The following is a 17,147-nucleotide window of genomic DNA, read 5'->3' as shown; positions in this document are numbered from 1 at the left end:
TAGTAGAGACGGGGTTTCACCATGTTGACCAGGATGGTCTCGATCTCTTGACCTCGTGATCCACCCGCCTCGGCCTCCCAAAGTGCTGGGATTACAGGCTTGAGCCACCGCGCCCGGCCTGAGGCATTAGGTTTAAGACCACCCAGCAATTTAAAATTTCTTACTTGGACAGCCATGGTGGCTGAAGCCTGTAACCCCAGGACTTTGGAGGCCCAGGCAGGAGGATTGCTTGAGGCCAGGAGTTCAGGACTAGACTGGGCAACATAGTGAGACTCTGTCTCTACAAAAGCTTTAAAAATTAGCCAGGCATGGTGGCAGACACCTGTAGTCCCAGCTATTTGGGAGGCTGAGGCAAAAGGATTCCTTGAGCCCAGGAGTTCAAGGCTGCAGTGAGCTATGATGGCACCACTGCACTCCAGCCTGGGCAACAGAGCAAAACCTTGTCTCTAATTAAAACAGCAAAAACGTTTCTCACTCTTACCTCCACACCCAGGTTCTCTTGGAATTGTTTTCTAAACTCCTCAGGTAACTAAAATTGTATCTGTTTAATTCTCTTGGTTCTACAATGAAATACTGCTTGATGCACTCTGGGGGAAAATGGGAAAGCCTGTTAAATAGGCAATTTAAGAAGTGTTTCTGCTGGGCACAATGGCTCATGCTTGTAATCCCAGTGCTTTGGAAAGCCAAGGCAGGAGGGTTGCTTTAGGCCAGGAGTTTGAGACCAGCCTGGTAGTGAGACTCCGTGTCAACAAAAGATTTAAAAATTAGCCAAGTGCAGTGGTGCGGCTGTTCAGGAGGCTGAATCGAGAGGATTGCTTGAGCCCAGGAATTCAAGGATACAGTGAGCTCTGATGGCACCACTGCACTTCAGCCTGGGTGGCAGAGCAAAAGGTCTCTAAAAAAGAAAGAAAGAAAAATTCATCCTGCATGTCCCTTTCTTCTATGGGATTTGCCAACTAAGAAATTCCAGTGCTCCTGCCATCACCCCCAGCTGTGCAGCAAAGCCTCCACATTTGCAAAACTAAGTCAATCTCTAAAAGATGCCTCAAGGAAGCACCCAGTTCCTTCTGCTAATAACCGCAGTGTGTCATGTGACACCTCCCCCTCCCCCCAACCAGTTCTCTCTGAAAACTACCCACCCACCCCACCAGTAAAGTAGCATGACGTCTGTCCTTCAGCTGCCAGTATCTACGTTTCCTTCAAGGTGGTTATCTTTTGCTTTTGTTATTTAAGTTCTTTATTTTTAATTGTTACCCGATTGCTTTGGGGCTTGCATAAACAGTTAACAAAAACACTTGCACGAGGCAGCCGGTTCGCTTTCAGTGCTTGTTGTTCTTGGCACTGGGTCAGTTCTATGAACTTCTGGTGTCCAACTGGTAGGACCTGAAACTCTGTGTTTAACAAGTGCCTGTAGTCAAAACAGTTGGCGTGTGCAAGCACGGATAGCTGGTATTGACTGCAGCTGGTCAGCCGTCGGGCTGTGCACCGTGCAGAATACCGAATCGCGTTGCTCTGTTTTGGGGTTGGGCTCTGTTGTTGTTTAGTTGTTGCAGTTTTTTTTCCTCCTTTTTCTTTCTTTCTTTTTTTTTTTTTTTTAATGACATCCGTGCTAATGTGGATCGCTTCAGGTTCCAAAAGTACAACATGTTTACAGTCGCCGTAGCATCAGATTAAGTTGGCAGCCTGAGTCTCTCTGTAAGTGGTTTTAGTTTACATTTCTTCTTCTAGCAGGATGTTTTGCATAATTTTGCTGATCCTGGGTTATTTATAGACTTTTTTTGAAGAAACGGGGATGCATGAGAGTTTCTGTTCCAACTGTGGAAAGTGAAATTTGTTTCTTCACTGAGAGAAATGGTGGTGACTGTGCAGCAGAGGGTTATTTTAGTTCTTGGTGATTAATTTCTTAGGGGTCACTTGATAACGTTCTGGAGCGTCCTAGGACGTGTTGTTTTCCTTTAGTCGTTCACAAACGGAGTAAAATGAAAGTCATGATGCCATTTCCTCTGGGGCGCTCCTCGAGGGTGGATGCAGTGATTGGGTATTGTTTCAAACATCTGAAATGAGTTTACACTGGTTGTTTTGTCAAACTAACGGGAGCAGTGGCAGCTGGTGACCCAAAACCTGCCCAAGGGCTGGTCTGAAGGACTCGGAGACATGGGGGAGGGAGACGGAGGAAGGGCAGACACGGGGAAGTTCCTGGATCTTAGTTTGCCCCCACCTAAATGACAGCGATATGCAGACATTTATAACCTTTTTAAAAGCATGATTGACTGCAAGATGGCATGCCGGCTCATGCTTTATTACTGTGATTTTCTGGCCTGGTGGTAGCATCTTTGGGGGCCCGTGTGCATGTTTGAATAAGAACTAAAGCTTAGCAAAAACACTAAGCCAGAATTAGCACTCTATAAAAGGGTTTCCTGTAATATTTACTAGAACAGTTGGCTAAAAATTGCCGTGCTTGGCCCACTGAATGGCTGTGTAATTAAATCAGCCCTTGATATTGTACCTTGAGCACCTCCCATCTCCGAGGCTGCCTCTCCTGGAATTTGCATGGGTAAGTAGCGCGTTCATCAGCATAATGACTGTGGAGTCCCAGTCTAATGGTCGGGGAGAACCTTGTAAATCAGACACTTCATTGTGCCTCCGGTTAAATATTTTAAACTAAACAAGTCGAAAAAGAAGCAGAAGACAACAAACATCATTTAGGCCTGAGGAGTGGGTCTGCTTAGATCCAGGACTTGGAGTCCCACACAGATGAGCCCAACCCCCACCCCCAGCATCACTGACTCACACGTGAATGAGAACGGACAGTGAAAACGGAAATTTCCAAGGTGGTAAATGTGACCGTTAGGCTGAGGCTTGACATAGTTCTTACTGCTGAGTGCTGTCAAGAGTGGATTTCTTTTCTCATCCATGTTTCTCTCATTCATATAAAAGTGCTTTTTTTTCTTTTGTCTCTAACCTTGCAGAGAATAATGATGAGGCTGCCTTGCTTTCGGTCTTTGATGTTTAAGAGTGTGTCCCTTGCTCTCTCACGCTGGCCCCTCCACCAAGCTGGCGGGGTCCAAGTCCAGCCCTTTGGCCCTAGTAGGAAAAGCCTGGCTTTGGGGCCTGGCTCACACAGGGGAGCTGAAAGGCTAGAACTCAGGCTCAGACATGATCTTTCAGACCTTCGCCTCCTCATGCCCCATCTGCTCTGGGCTAACTGGCTACAACCTGACGTTAAGGGAGTCTTTGTTCTAATTTGATTCAAATCTGCCCTGGTGGATGAGACCCCTGTCCACTTCCCTGCGCCTCCTCTGTTCATCAGGTTGGGACAAGGAGGACTTTAGGCCCATCTTTGGGAGGCCACAGGCTTGAGGTGTGTGTGTTGGTTTGTATGCGTCTCAGCTAGGAATGATTATGGGGGCTCCCACCCCGCTGTGTCAATAACCCCCACGGCCAAAGTGAATGGAAAGATGTGAAGAGAACTTACAGGCCTTTATGTTGGAGCTGGGAAGAGTGGCAGTGAATACCGAAAGACTTTTGCATTTGAATGGGCCAAACCCGCCCACCCTGCCATCCTGGGGAAAGTAAAGGCCCCTCAGCTCTGTCTCCTAGAGCACATCGCCCCTCCCAGCCCCTGCAGACATTGGCCTGCTAATACCTTAGAAACACCCTCCTTCCTCACTCTGATTCCTCCCTCCAGCCTAGCCCCGATGACCTAGCTGCTGTTTAAATGTAATTGATCCAGAGCATCTGGGCCGCTTAGCAGCAGTGAGCATTCATGAGCCCAGCTCCTCTCTCTTGGCCCCGGGGAAGTGGTTCTGTCCACCCTACACTCAGGGAAGACCCAAGCCTCCAGGCAGAACCTAGAGACCAGTGAATTCCCAGCCAAAGGCAGCACTGGGCCAAATGGTCCGTATAATTCCGTCAAACCTGTGAGAGTCTGCTAGCAGCTACCTCACTTTGCCATTAGTCCATTCACCCCCACGAGGACTTGTCTTTTCTGGAAAAACAGCCATGACATGTAGATGAATCAGGACCCGGAATCAGATTATTTTTTGGGTAACAGGTGAAACAAGAAAGTAAGCTGATAAAAGGAGTTGGTCACTGCCAGTCTATAACCTGGAGTCACACCTTTTCAGACCAGCTACTCACACCTGCTCTGTGTACTTGTAGACTACCTCAGCTTCAGGGCTCCAGGACAGGCAGGCTTTGCCACGTGTCAGGGATTGGGAGATTTGCGCCACCATGATCTTGCTGTTACTGACCATGGGTCCTTGGGCCCTCTGTGCAATAGAAATTGACATGAGGCCAAAAGTGTCTTCCCAGACAAGTCTTCACTGGACCTTATGCCCAGGCATAAGGGAAAGAGAGAATTCCCCGAATGACTCCAAAAAGAGCCGATTAGGAATTTACTTTTTTGACACAGGGTCTTGCTCTGTTGCCTGGGCAAGAGTGCAGTGGCATGGTTTGGCTCACTGCAACCTCTACCTCCTGGGCCCACGTGATCTTCACACCTCACCTTCCCAAGTAGCTGGGGCTACAGGCACGTGCTATTATACCCAGTTAATTTATGTATTTTTAGTAGATATGAGGTTTTCCCATGTTGCCCAGGCTGGTCTCAAATTCCTGAGCTCAAATCATCATCCACCTTAGCCTCCCAAAGTGCTGGGATTACAGGCATGAGCTACCACACCCGGCCCCAGTTGGGATTTTTTATTAGGCAAAGTACAGGAATTGATATCAGGGTCGATTATGCAGGCTGGGCTGGGCAAAACATGTGAGGGGTGGGGTATGCAAGTCAACGTACCTGGTTGTGTTGATTACTCATGGGCCACCTGGTGGACTGACGATTGTCTACAAGGCTGTAAATCAGTTGTTCAGCATTCCTTCCTGAGGTGGGACACTCCACAACCTTGGTTCCGTATTTTGGATCTTTTAAGTCCAGTTCCTGGAATTCTTTAAGTAAAAGGCATGGTTAAACATCATGAGGGCACCAAAGAACAATATAGAATGGTTCCTTTCTTTGTATGACTGGAGTGTTGGGGTGAGTGGGCATGGTGTCAGCGAGGTGGTGGTGTGGGTGTCGTGGTCAGTGGGAATGAGTGAAAGAATGCCCTCGTGTGGGTAGCTGAAGCCAGGCCACATTCCTGCTCTGTCACACTGCTCAGTCACGCAGCCCAAGGAGGAGGATGCTTCCGAGCTGCACCTGGGCCTCTACCTCCATCCCATGTTTTTTCTCCCTGATCTGGCGAACATGCATGTTTTTTAGGTGAACCGATTGCCCTGGTATGATAGGGCTGTCAAAACAAAATGTGACAGCCTGGGTGGCTTCAACAACCACAGTTTATTCTCTCACAGTTCTGAAAGCTGCAGGTCCAAGATTCAGGTGCTGGCAGGTTTCTTTTCTCCTGAGGCCCCTTCCTGGCTTGCAGATGGCCGCCCTCTTGCCGCCTCTTCATGTGGTCCTCCCTCTGGACCTGTGCCATTGGCATCCCTTCCTTTCCTTAAGGACACCAGTCCTACCAGATTAGGGCCCCATCCTAGTGGCCTCATTTTAACTTAGTCACCTCTTCAAAGACTTTCCCTCCAAATGTGCTTACATTCTCGGGTACTAGGGATTAAGACTCCAACATATGAAGTCTGAAGTGGGCAAATTTAACCCATAATCGACCAAGCCTGGTCTTGTCTCAGTATCAGAACATTGTAGGAACCTCCATGCTGTACAGATTCATCTGTGAGTTTATTTCCCTCAAGCATGAGTTTATAGAACAAGGCGCCATCTCTATGTGGGTGCATAGTCAAAGGAAATGTGCTGAGTGAAAGACAGGAATATGTTTGAAAGTCATCAGTGGCTATGAAAGACTAAGTTAGCTTCCATGTGGCTGATGATGATTCTTAGGTGATGTGGCAGCCCACCTGTCTCCAGAGAGACTCTTGTTAGGGCTAGGTTGAATAAGGGTAGCTTGTGGACCTGTAGGCTCCAGAAACTATGTCAGGAATTGTTACTCTGGGCCCCTTCCCTCCCACCTCCTTTCTGGGCCAACTCCCTGATCTGTTAATAGATTCATTGGCATAAACCTCTCAGTGTCTTGCCAACAATTACATATAGATACAGACGGTGCTGACTTACAATGGTTTGACTTACAATTTTTTGGTTTCAAGGTGGTACAGAAGTAACATGCCTTCAGTAGAAACTGTACTGTAAGTACCCATTAAGTACCCATGTAACCATTCTGTTTTTCATTTTCAGTACAGTATTCAATACATTACATGAGATATTCAACACTTTGTTATAAAATAGGTTTTGTGTTAGGGAATTCTGCCCAACTGTAGGTTATGTTTTGAGCACAATTAAGATAGAGTAGGCTAAGGCTGTGATGTTCAGTAGGTTATTGCATTAAATGCTTTTTTTTTTTTTTTTTTTTTTTTTTTTTTTTTTTGCAACGGAGTTTTGCCCTTGTCACCAAGGCTGGAGTGCAGTGGCATGATCTCGGCTCACTGCAACCTCCACCACCCAGGTTTAAGCAATTCTCCTGCCTCAGCCTCCCAAGTAGCTGGGATTACAGGCACCTACCACCACGCCTGGCTTATTTTTGTATTTTTAGTAGAGATGGGGTTTCACCATGTTGGTCAGGCTGGTCTCAAACTCCTGACGTCAGGCGATCCAACCACCTGGACCTCCCAAAGTGCTGGGATTACAGGCGTGAGCCACTGTGTTGGCCCTTAAATGTATTTTTGACTTATGATATTTTCAATTTATGATGAGTTTTTCCAGATATAACCCCATTGTAAGTCAGAGAACATCTCTGTATATATATTTTTCAATCTGCCCTTAGCATTGATTCCCCCTGGAAGTTGGGAATCTAACCTTAGATAGATGAGGAGAGGGAAATCCATTGATGTCAGCTATTGCCTCCCATCTTAATGCTGCTCTCTTCCCAGGGGCATGTGGTTGGCCGTGCCACTTCCTCTCCTTCTTCCCCTGCTGTGGGATATCCTTGACACTGAGAATCTAAGGGCCAACTGGTGGCCTCTGACCATGCTTTGCAAAATGTTTCCAAGATTGCTTTTAGCAAAGACCATTTCCTCCTTGAAGACACCAACATCCTCAGCTGGAGTGAGAACAGGGTTTCTGAGGACCTGCCCTGAGAATGTCAGAGCCTAAAGCCTGGTGGTGTTAGAAACCACCACAGGGTGGACGCTCAGGGATTGGTTGGGGTCAAGCCATAGGGGAGCTAAAAGCAACCCTCACGGCCCTTCATCACCTCCCGGTTCCCTGCTGCTGATACTCAGGTCCTGGTCTCAACGAGGGGACCGTGAAGAGACACTGTGTTCCCACAGGCTGAGGGGCCCCTCTGCAAGCATGGTGGGAAGACCCATTACCTTTTCTTTATTAGCCAGCTTTAGCTCTGGTCTGAGATGAAAGAGAGGGTAACTGCTACTGGGAGAGATCAAGAATCTCATTATCGCAGCAATCCAGCTGCTGTGTGCTGAAAGACCTGTTCCTCCTGGCAGCCTGAGGACATCTATAGGTTCCTTCCTGGCTTCACAGCCAGGTTTCTGCCAATGGAAATGGCATCTTGACTTATTTATAACAGTAATCATCATACTCTTCTTTTATGTTTGCATAGTCTGAGTCAAGTTTGAAACCTCTTTTACATGCCTGATGTCATTGACTCCTCCCTAGAGCGATGGAGGCGGCAGGTACTGCTAACCTCAGCATGGATGTTCTGGAAGGAGAGCCAAGATTTAGATTCCAGCTCTTAGATGTCAGTGCTCCTTCTATTGATTACAGCTTTCTTTTTTTTTTTTTTTTTTGAGATGGAGTTTTCTCTTGTTGCCCAGGCTAGAATACAATGGCACAATCTCGGCTCACCACAACCTCCGCCTCCTGGATTCAAGTGATGCTCCTGCCTCAACTTCCCAAGTAGCTGGGATTATAGGCATGTGCCACCACGCCTGGCTAATTTTGTATTTTTAGTAGAGACAGGGTTTCTCCATGTTGGCCAGGCTTGTCTTGAACTCCTGACTTCAGGTGATCCATCCACCTCGGTCTCCCAAAGTGCTGGGATTACAGGCGTGAGCCACTGTGCCTAGCCTGATTACAGCTTTCTAATGGCCAATAAGGAAAGTAACTTGTCTGGGAATTGCAAAACCATTTATTATTATTATTATTATTATTATTATTATCTCTTCTCAGTAATAAAGGCAATGTTGGACTGCTCATTGTGTGTAATACCCACTTGAAGAGCTTCGCACTTAACCTTCTCAACCAACAATAAGAGAAGGGCTATCCTTAGTCCCATCCGTCAAAGTCACCCACGAGATCCTACCAGGAAGATGAAGAAATGTGGGCCATATGAGACACCTGCCCTGAATGGCACATGGTTCGGTACAACCACACCTGAAGAGCGCTGTTCACAGGCCACTGTCGCACTGAGGGATGTATCGAGGTGCCCACTTGAGCCTGTCCTCTTTCACGTTGTGTCTGAGTACTTGGAAGGATATTGGCATTGATGGCAGGCCGATCGAGTTTTCAGGTGGTAGATCTGGGAGGGAAAGCAGATTATGTTAATGAATCAGAGCCCAAAAAGATCTCAACAGACTGGAGCAGTAGACTGAATCCAACAAGATGACATTTTTAAAGGATACCTGTGGATATGCAGCTTGGCAGCAAAATGTGTGAAATAAAACTTAGGGATGAGGCAGCTGTCAGAAATTTAAAAATCTAGATTGGATCTCTAGCTACATTAATAGGAGAATAATGTCCAGAACAGACCACGAGGAGCTGGTCAAACCCCCCCTGTAATGCTGAGTTCCCAAATCTGAGTTCCATGGTCTGGGAAGAACAACAGGAGCCAAGAAAACCGAGACCAGGGTGTAATGAAGATGCTGTTTTGTGAGGAGCGGGTTAAGAAGATGTCTCGGGGTGTTTAGCCTGAGAGAAGGAAGTTTCAAGGAACAAATATTTGGCAAGATGTTCCATGGAAGGGGGATTAGACTGGTTCATAGTGACTCCCACAACACAGGCATGGCGTTCGTGAGTGGCCATTACAAAGGAGCTTGACATAAGGGAGAACTCTCCAACAGTTGGGACTGAACTCGGGAAGTGCCACTAAACTGGCACACCGCTTACCTGGCGCAACACTTACTTGGCTTGCTGCTTGCCTGATGCACCACCCTAGATGGAGCCTGCAGTGAAGCTGTGCCTGGCAGCCCCTGGGTGGGAGTGTGGATGAGCAGGTGCACTCCAGGAGAAGGGGGCCTCTGCAGAGAATGCTTATCTGTGGGGTTTCTCTTGCCTGTTGAGAGTCTGTTAGTCCCAACTCCAAGGCCTAAGACTTGGGTTCGTGGGAGAGTGATGATCCCTTTATGGAAATGATGGCTGTATCAGGGATGAACCAGCAGGTTGGCAGGAGAAAGAGCTGTGCCTCAGTGTCCCATTTGTAAATAGCTAGTGGATCCTCTGTGTGTGTGTGTGTGTGTGTGTGTGTGTGTGTGTGTGTGTGTGGTAGTGGTGGTAGTGGTGGTGCTGGTTGTTTGAATTCAGGGTTTTTGTTTGTTTGTTTTGAGATGGAATCTCACTCTGTCGCCCATGCTGGAGTGCAGTGGCACAATCTCAGTTCACAACCTCCACCTCCCAGGTTCAAGCGATTCTCCTGCCTCAACCTGCTAAGTAGCTGGGATTACAAGCATGCGCCACCACACCCAGCTAATTTTAGTATTTTTAGTAGAGGCAAGGTTTCACCATATTGGCCAGGTGGGTCTAGAACTGCTGACCTCAAGGGATCTGCCCACCTTGACCTCCCAGAGTTCTGGGATTGCAGGCGTGAGCCACTCTGCCTGGCCCTGAATTCAGGTTTTATTTTACGAAGTAAGGGCACCAAAACAGAAACACCCTCCAGTAGAGAGTAACAAAGCTGTCACAACCAATCTATCTTCACTATCAATACGTAAAGGAGATTCTAATGCAGAAGCATAGGGAGGACATAAACTCTGAAAAATCTGTATGCACATGTGCATGTATGTGCATGTGTTTGTTTATATATCACATTGTTTAAGACAAATTAACACTTCTTTGTAGACCCAAATTGGTAGCGTTTGGGAACTGCTGTCTTAGAGTGCCTGTTTGCTGTATCCTGCCGGCTGCCTTAATTACCGTAACTTAAAAATTACCTCCTTTAAGTGATTCCAGAAAGGGTTTTAAAGGTAACTCAGTTATCTTGAAACTAATTGTTCTGCCGTAGATTATCGTTGCTCTTTCTTTCTGCAGGCTTTTTTAAAATTGGGATGAAATTCATCAAACATAAAACTAACCGTTTTAAACTGAACAATTCAGTGGCATTTAGTACACTGGCAACATTGCACAACCACCACTTCTGTCTAGTTCCAAAGTGTTTCATCACTCCAAAATAAAACCTCATACCCATTAAGCAGTTACCCGCCCCCCATCACACAGACCCTGCTAATCACCAACCTGCTTTTCGTATCTGTGGATTTACCTATTCCATTTCATCTAAATGGAATCATACATATATTATATATATATATATAATATATATGTATGTATATACACACATACACACACACATATATATAAAACACATATATGTAAAACCTTTCGTGTCTGGCTTCTTTCACTTACCATCATGCTGTTGAGACTCATTTACGTTGTAGCATGTATCATGCATGCTTCATTCCTTTTCATGGCTGAGTATTCTTTTGTTGTATGTATGTAGCAGCGTTTTTGTTTATCCGCTCATCTATGGATGGGCATTTAGGTTGTTTTCAACTTTTTGGCTCCTGTGAGTAGAGCAGCTATGAACATTTGTGGACACTGATTTCTGTGAGTATCTGTATTCAGTTCCTTTGGATATATACCTAGGAGTAGAATTTTGGTCCATATGGTCATTCTATATTTAACTTTTTTTATTTAAAAGAATTAATTGTGGTGAAATACACGTAATGTGACATTTACCCATCTTAATTTGTAACGTACCATTCTGTGGCATTAAGTATCTTCACGTTGTTATGCAACCATCACCACCCTCCTCTCCTGAACTGTTTTTTTTTTTGTTTTGTTTTGTTTTTTTTGAGATAGTATCTAGTTCTGTCACCCAGGCTGGAGTACAGTGATCTTGGCTCACTGCAACCTCCACCTCCTGGGTTTAAGCCATTCTCCGACCTCAGCCTCACGAGTAGCTGGGACTACAGGTGCATGCCACCACACCCAGCTAATTTTTTTATTTTTTGTAGAGGCAAGGTTTTGCCATGTTACTCAGGCTGGTCTCAATCTCCTACCTCAGCCTCTCAGAATGCTGGGATTACAGGTGTGAGCCACTGTGCCCAGCCTACTCCTGAACTCTTGATCTTGGAAAACTGAAACTCTGTACCCACTGAAAAATAACTTCCTATTCCTCCTCCCTTGCAAGCCCTGGCATCCGCCATTCTGTCTATGAATTTGACTATCTCTAGTACCTTATATGAGTGTAATCATACATTATTTGCCTTTTTGTGACTGGAATATTTCACTTAGCATAGTGTCCCCGAGGTTTGTCCAGGTTGTAGCATGTGTCAAAATTTCTTTTATGGCTGAATAACATTCCATTATGGATATATACCACATTTTGTTTCTCTGTTCATTCATTGATAGACACTTGAGTTGCTTCCACCTTTTGGCTATTGTGAGTAATACTGAGATATCAGTTCTTTTGTGTATAGATCCAGAAGTGACATTGCTAGATCATGTGATGACTCTGATTCTTTAAGGAACCACCATGTTCTTCTTCATACTGGCTTCACCATTTTACATTCCCACCAACAGTGCACAAGGGGTCCAGTTTCCCCACATCCTCACCAAGACTTATTTTCATTTTTGTTTAACAGCCATTCCAGTGGGTGTGAAATGATAAGCCACTGTGATTGCGATTTGCACATCCCGAATGACTAGTGACTAGAGAACATTTTTTCATATGCTCTTGTCAGCCATCTGTATATCTTCTTTAGAGAGCTGTCTATTCAAGTCTTTTGCCATTTTTCTTTTTTTTTTGTTTGTTTTGTTTTGTTTTTGAGACAGAGACTTGATCTGTCACCTAGGCTAGAGTGCAGTGGCGCAATCTTGGCTCACTGCAACCTCCTGGGTTCAAGCTGTTCTCCTGCCTCAGCCTCCTGAGTAGCTGGGACTACAGGCGTGCACCACCACACCCAGGTAATTTTTGTATCTTTAGTACAGATGGGGTTTCACCCTATTTACCAGGCTGGTCTCGAACTCCTGACCTCGTGATCCACCCACCTCAGCCTCCCAAAGTGCTGAGATCACAGGTGTGAGCCACCACGCCCAGCCCTTTGCCCATTTTTGAATTGGGTTGAGCCTGCCTGTGTTTTTATTTAGAGTTATGTTTCTAAACTTGCTGCTCTTCAGAAGCTAGAATAAATATTGCATCTTATTATCCTAAGCCACATGTTTGCTGAGAACTTAGGCTGCCTGAGGTGTAAGGTCACCAGGAGCCTACATGGGCACCCAAGATGAGGAGGGAGAGCAAGGCTACAAGAGGCTGAGGCCAGTGCTCTAGAAGGTCCAGATGGTTCTGGGAGAGCTGGCCCAAGGGCAGCTGTTCCCATCTCCGTTTTCCAGGTCATCCTGGAACTCTTTGCAGATATATTAGGAAAGCAACTCACGTTTGTCTCTGGAAAGACTCGGGTTCCCAGGCCTGGGGCCTGCCCTTTCATCTGTGTTTCTTCTAAACATTGCAACATCCAGCAGGCCTCTACTCCAGTCCCCTGGGTGAGTGAAATGTGCCTAAGGGCCCTTGACCTGCTAGCCTCGGGTTGGGGAACAATGCTCACAGCCTAACTCTTGGGAGCAGACAATCTCCAGCCAAAGCTGCAAATGACTGAAAAGGAGGGCTGGTCAGATGGACGGTCAGTTTATGCCCCCTCGGCACCCCCCAGCTACATTCCAAACAAATAGTTCTGCTTTGCCACCCAGCACAGCTCCCTCCCAATCTGAAACCGATGAATTCTCCACAATTCTGGGAAGAAACTCTCTCAACAAGAGGGAAAAAGGAGGCCAAGAACCCAGAAGTCCAAAGTCATGTTCTCCCAGAATAATTTTTCCACGGGAGGCTCACTGTCTCTGGCTTTGGTTCTGTTTTCAAGTGGCTGAAGGGATGGTCCCAACAGAAGGCTACCTTACATAGGCAGTCATTATAATGACCTCTCTATTCTGGCTAATGACTAGTAGGCTCTCCCTGGCTCGTGTGTGCTGGGAGCAAACGTGTGAGCATGACATGAGGAGATGTGTCTTCCCACAGTCCAAAATTCTCCAGGAAAGTCAAACTTTCTGAGTCTAGGAAAACTTTTGTATCTTTCCTTTTTGTGTGTGTGTGATTTAAATAAATATTTATTTTTCTTTTTTTTCCCCCATTTATTTATTGCATTTTAGGTTTGGGAGTACATGTGAAGAACATGCGAGGTTGTTGCATAGGTACACACGTGGCAGTGTGATTTGCTGCTTTCCTCCCCATCACCTACATCTGGCATCTCTCCCCTTGCTATCTCTCCCCACCTCCCACCCCCCACCATCCCTCCCCTATTTCCCCCCCAACTGACAGGTTTGTGTTGAATTCTCTTTACTAAAAGGCATACACCCCTTAGCTAGGGTTGATTTAATATTCATCGGGCAGTGACCAGGTTTTACAAAGAAATGTCAGATGCCACACAGGAGGGGTCCTAGTAGAAGATAAAGATGCGCAAAACATACTTTGCCAATATTTTTTTTAATTGAGGTGAAATTTGCATCACAGAAAATTAACCGTTTTAAATTGTGCAATTCAGTGGTATTGAGTACATTCATAATGTTGGGCAACCAACAGCCCCCGAAGGATACCCTGTGCCCGTTAAGCAGTCACTACCCCCGCCTTCTGCAAGCCTGCCCCTGACAACCACAAGTCTCTGTCTATCTCTGATTCCCTTTCATATAAAGGGAATCATGTAACATGTGGCCTTTGTGAACCATTGTTTTGCTAGGCATTCTCCCTCCTCCCAAGTCTGCAGTTTTTGGCCAAGACCAGGGAGGAAACTTTCTAAATATCCAGAATGAATGAAAGCTCCCTGCTTAAATCAATAGTTCCAACCACCCACAAAAGTATTTTCCAATCATTATAATGACTGCTCTAAAGCATAGTGCCAGGTATTGAAGTGGACTCTGCCTATCAGGATGGACAGGCCAGAGCGAAGGGGGAGTGGGAGTGCCCGAGGCATCTTCAGGCTGCCTGGGGACCCTGGACCCAGGCCAGACAGCAGCTCCAGGGCTGCGGTAAGGCCCAGCCCTTCACACACAGCGTTGGCTCTCATGCACCTCTGAGGAGCCTGCTGCTTCTGACCACACCTTGTGTGTGCGGTTCAGGAAAACCCAAGTTCATCTGCCAAATTCAGGATACAACCCTGACTTTTCCGGGCTTTTCTTTCTGCCTTTCCCTAATCTCATCTGGGCGTGCTCTCTTAAAGGGGAAGTGGTGCGTTCTGACTGGCCAGGGCCCTTATCCAGGAGCCAGGAAACGTCTACTACCACGAGTCGCGTTGCCCAGCGTGTCACTGGCTCAGCCTCCTTATCCAAACGGCAAGGCAGCCTCCCCGGGATGTGTAAGTGTGAGCGCAGGGCACGAGGGCCACACAGGACGGCGTGGGGCTGGGCGCAGGTCACGGAACAGAGAGCCTGGCAGGCGGAGCATGCTGGCAGCCCACGAGCCATTTAGCAAGATGAGTGTTAGCATAGACAGTGCTCTCGCTCTGTGGGCTGGAGCTGGAGCCGAGACAGGGCTGAGGCGGGGAGCGGGGAGAGTGGCTGCCTCAGAAAGAGGTCAGGAGTAGGAGGCTGGGTTGGGGACCAGTCTATTTTGGACAACCCTTCTGGATGCACCAGCCTCAGGCCTGAAAAGGAGTGGAGTGGAAAATTTTCCCGCACACCTTTCAGAGCACTGGGAAGCCAGCTGCAGTGAACCTTCCCCGCGTGCCCACCCTACTTCCCCGCGTTTATGTCCATGTACTTATCTCCTCAGCCATTGCGTTTCTTTGTTGTTTTTCTATGCGATTTGTGTTAAGACGTGTTTGGGGTCCTTTCTATTCAAACTGCATAAATCGCTCGAAACCAGCACCCTGGTTTTTTCCTTCTCTCCTGGCCACACATGGTCCTCGTCCAGTGCGTGCACGCTGCAGGTCCTGAATCAACACGGGCGTCTGGCCCACAGGTGGACCGACCGGCTCACTAGGATGCTGGGTGGCGTGTCTGGCTGGTTTCGAGCTAGGGCTCTGTTTCCTGTGTGCCTCGAGAAATCAAGGGGCAAATGCACACCACTCACGCTCAGTCAGCTCCTAACTAGATGCCACCAGTGAGTGACTGGTGGCAGGAAAACAGACCCTCGCTGTGTTTTAGGTTCCTTTCTGTCCTGGGTGTGTGTTTGTATGGTAGGGATGCTTCATCTTAAATCATGTAAAAAGTTTTGTTTTCACCAAAGTAACTCAGACCTTTTGCTTCTAAAGAAGGAAGAGATAAGGGGGTGAGAAAGGAGAAAAAAAAAGTGTGTGTCTCTGTACGCATATGTTGACAGGGCACAACCACACCCTACTTCAAGACAACTTCCTGTTTGCCGCTGCCAACTGCCACTCTAAGGAGAACAGAAATGGTTCCGTTATTAGTGGCTGCTGTGGGACCATGACGGTCGGTGGGGTGAGTGGCTCTGAGTGACGCCGTGAGCTTAGCAGTCAGTGGATTCTTTTCACCTTCTCTTGTAAGAGACCATGGCCCTGTGCTGTGGAAAGGAGACGCTGGTACAGATGGAAATAAAGCACTGGTGGCCCCTCCTACCAGCCTGCAGTCCTTACAGTGTGCGCCCATAGGCTTCTGTAAGTGGAAAGATTTCATTCAGGGGCAGGGGGAAGACTGAGAATTTCCTCCTGAGCAAAGCTACTACCTGTGCATGTTTTTTCTAATGGACATTTTCATATATCAGGGGAACTCATGTTAAGCGCCTGCCATGGGCTGGCACTGTGGTAGCCACATTTTACGTGTTCTCAATCCTCCCCACACCCATTTATTACACCATGAACAGAGTGAGTGCTCTTGAGGGCAAGACCCTGTGCTAAATGCCAGAGATAAAAGAGTAACAAGACACCTGCCCTCCAGGTGTGTCCAGGCGCAGGACACTTAGACCAGTTAAGCGGTAATTACAGTGTGTGATGTGCAACAAGATGAGGGACGCAGTGTGCTTGACGGGCACCTGTCCTGTTGTAACTCCATGATGTGGGTATTACTGCCCTCATTTTTTGTTTTTCTTTTTGTTTTCTGAGATGGAGTCTCACTCTGCCCCCCAGGCTTGAGTGCAGTGGCTCAATCTCAGCTCACTGCAGCCTCTGCCTCCCAGGTTCAAGCAATTCTCCTGCCTTAGCCTCCTGAGTAGCTGGGATTACAGGCACGTGCTACCACGTCCAGCTAATTTTTGTGTTTTTAGTAGAGGCGGGGATTTTGCCATGTTGGCCAGGCTGGTCTTGATCTCTTGACCTCATGATCTGCCTGCCTCGGCCTCCCAAAGTGCTGGGATTATAGGTGTGAGCCACCACACCCCACCTATTGTCCCCATTTTACAGGTAAGGAGACTGGGGCTCAAGGGGTTAAGTTATTTCCACAAGTCACAGAGCTAATGAGTGACAGAGCTGGGATTCGAGCCCAGATCTTTCTGATTCCAAAGACAGCAGTGTTTGCTCTGCATTTCCAGTGATTCCCAAAGCTCATGGAGCATGAAAATCACCTCAGGACCTTTTAAAAAGTCACAGATTTGGGGGCCCTGGCCCTGGTGTCCCAAGAGTGAAGAAGTCCCTGCTGCACTGGGTGTTCTCTGATGTGTAAGTGCAGCTGGGGCACTTTCTGTGCCTCCTGCATCCTGAATCCTCCCTCCATGGGGCCTGGCAAGCCATGAGGCCTTAGCTCAAGGCCCCAGGGCAAAGGCCACTGATGCTGCCTCAAGACAGCATGGGGAAGATTCGGTTCAGCTGTCCAGGTATTTTTATTTATTTATTTTTAAATTTCAGCTTTTATTTTCGATTCAAGGGGTATATGTGCAGGTTTGTTTTTGTTTTTTGTGGGTTTCTTTTTTTTTTTTTTT

General features: G+C 47.1%; 1 protein-coding gene across 13 annotated transcripts in view; it reads left to right on the top strand.

The window, feature by feature from the left end:
* ATXN7L1 (ataxin 7 like 1) overlaps positions 1 to 17,147 on the top strand; it is a 273,039-nt gene that overhangs the window by 183,997 nt on the left and 71,895 nt on the right. The window contains exon 1 of one of the 13 annotated variants that reach the window (XM_037733835.1): positions 1,153 to 1,204. The exons of 9 other annotated variants lie outside the window; for them this stretch is intronic. The gene's annotated coding sequence lies outside the window, so the exon portion shown is untranslated. 3 more of the 13 variants (XM_017515429.2, XM_017515428.2, XM_017515430.2) reach the window with 3 other exon arrangements.

The sequence above is a fragment of the Cebus imitator genome, unplaced genomic scaffold (genome assembly GCF_001604975.1).
Source record: "Cebus imitator isolate Cc_AM_T3 unplaced genomic scaffold, Cebus_imitator-1.0 Scaffold550, whole genome shotgun sequence".
In the NCBI taxonomy this organism is placed as follows: domain Eukaryota; kingdom Metazoa; phylum Chordata; class Mammalia; order Primates; family Cebidae; genus Cebus; species Cebus imitator.
This window is presented reverse-complemented; position numbering and strand designations above follow the sequence as displayed.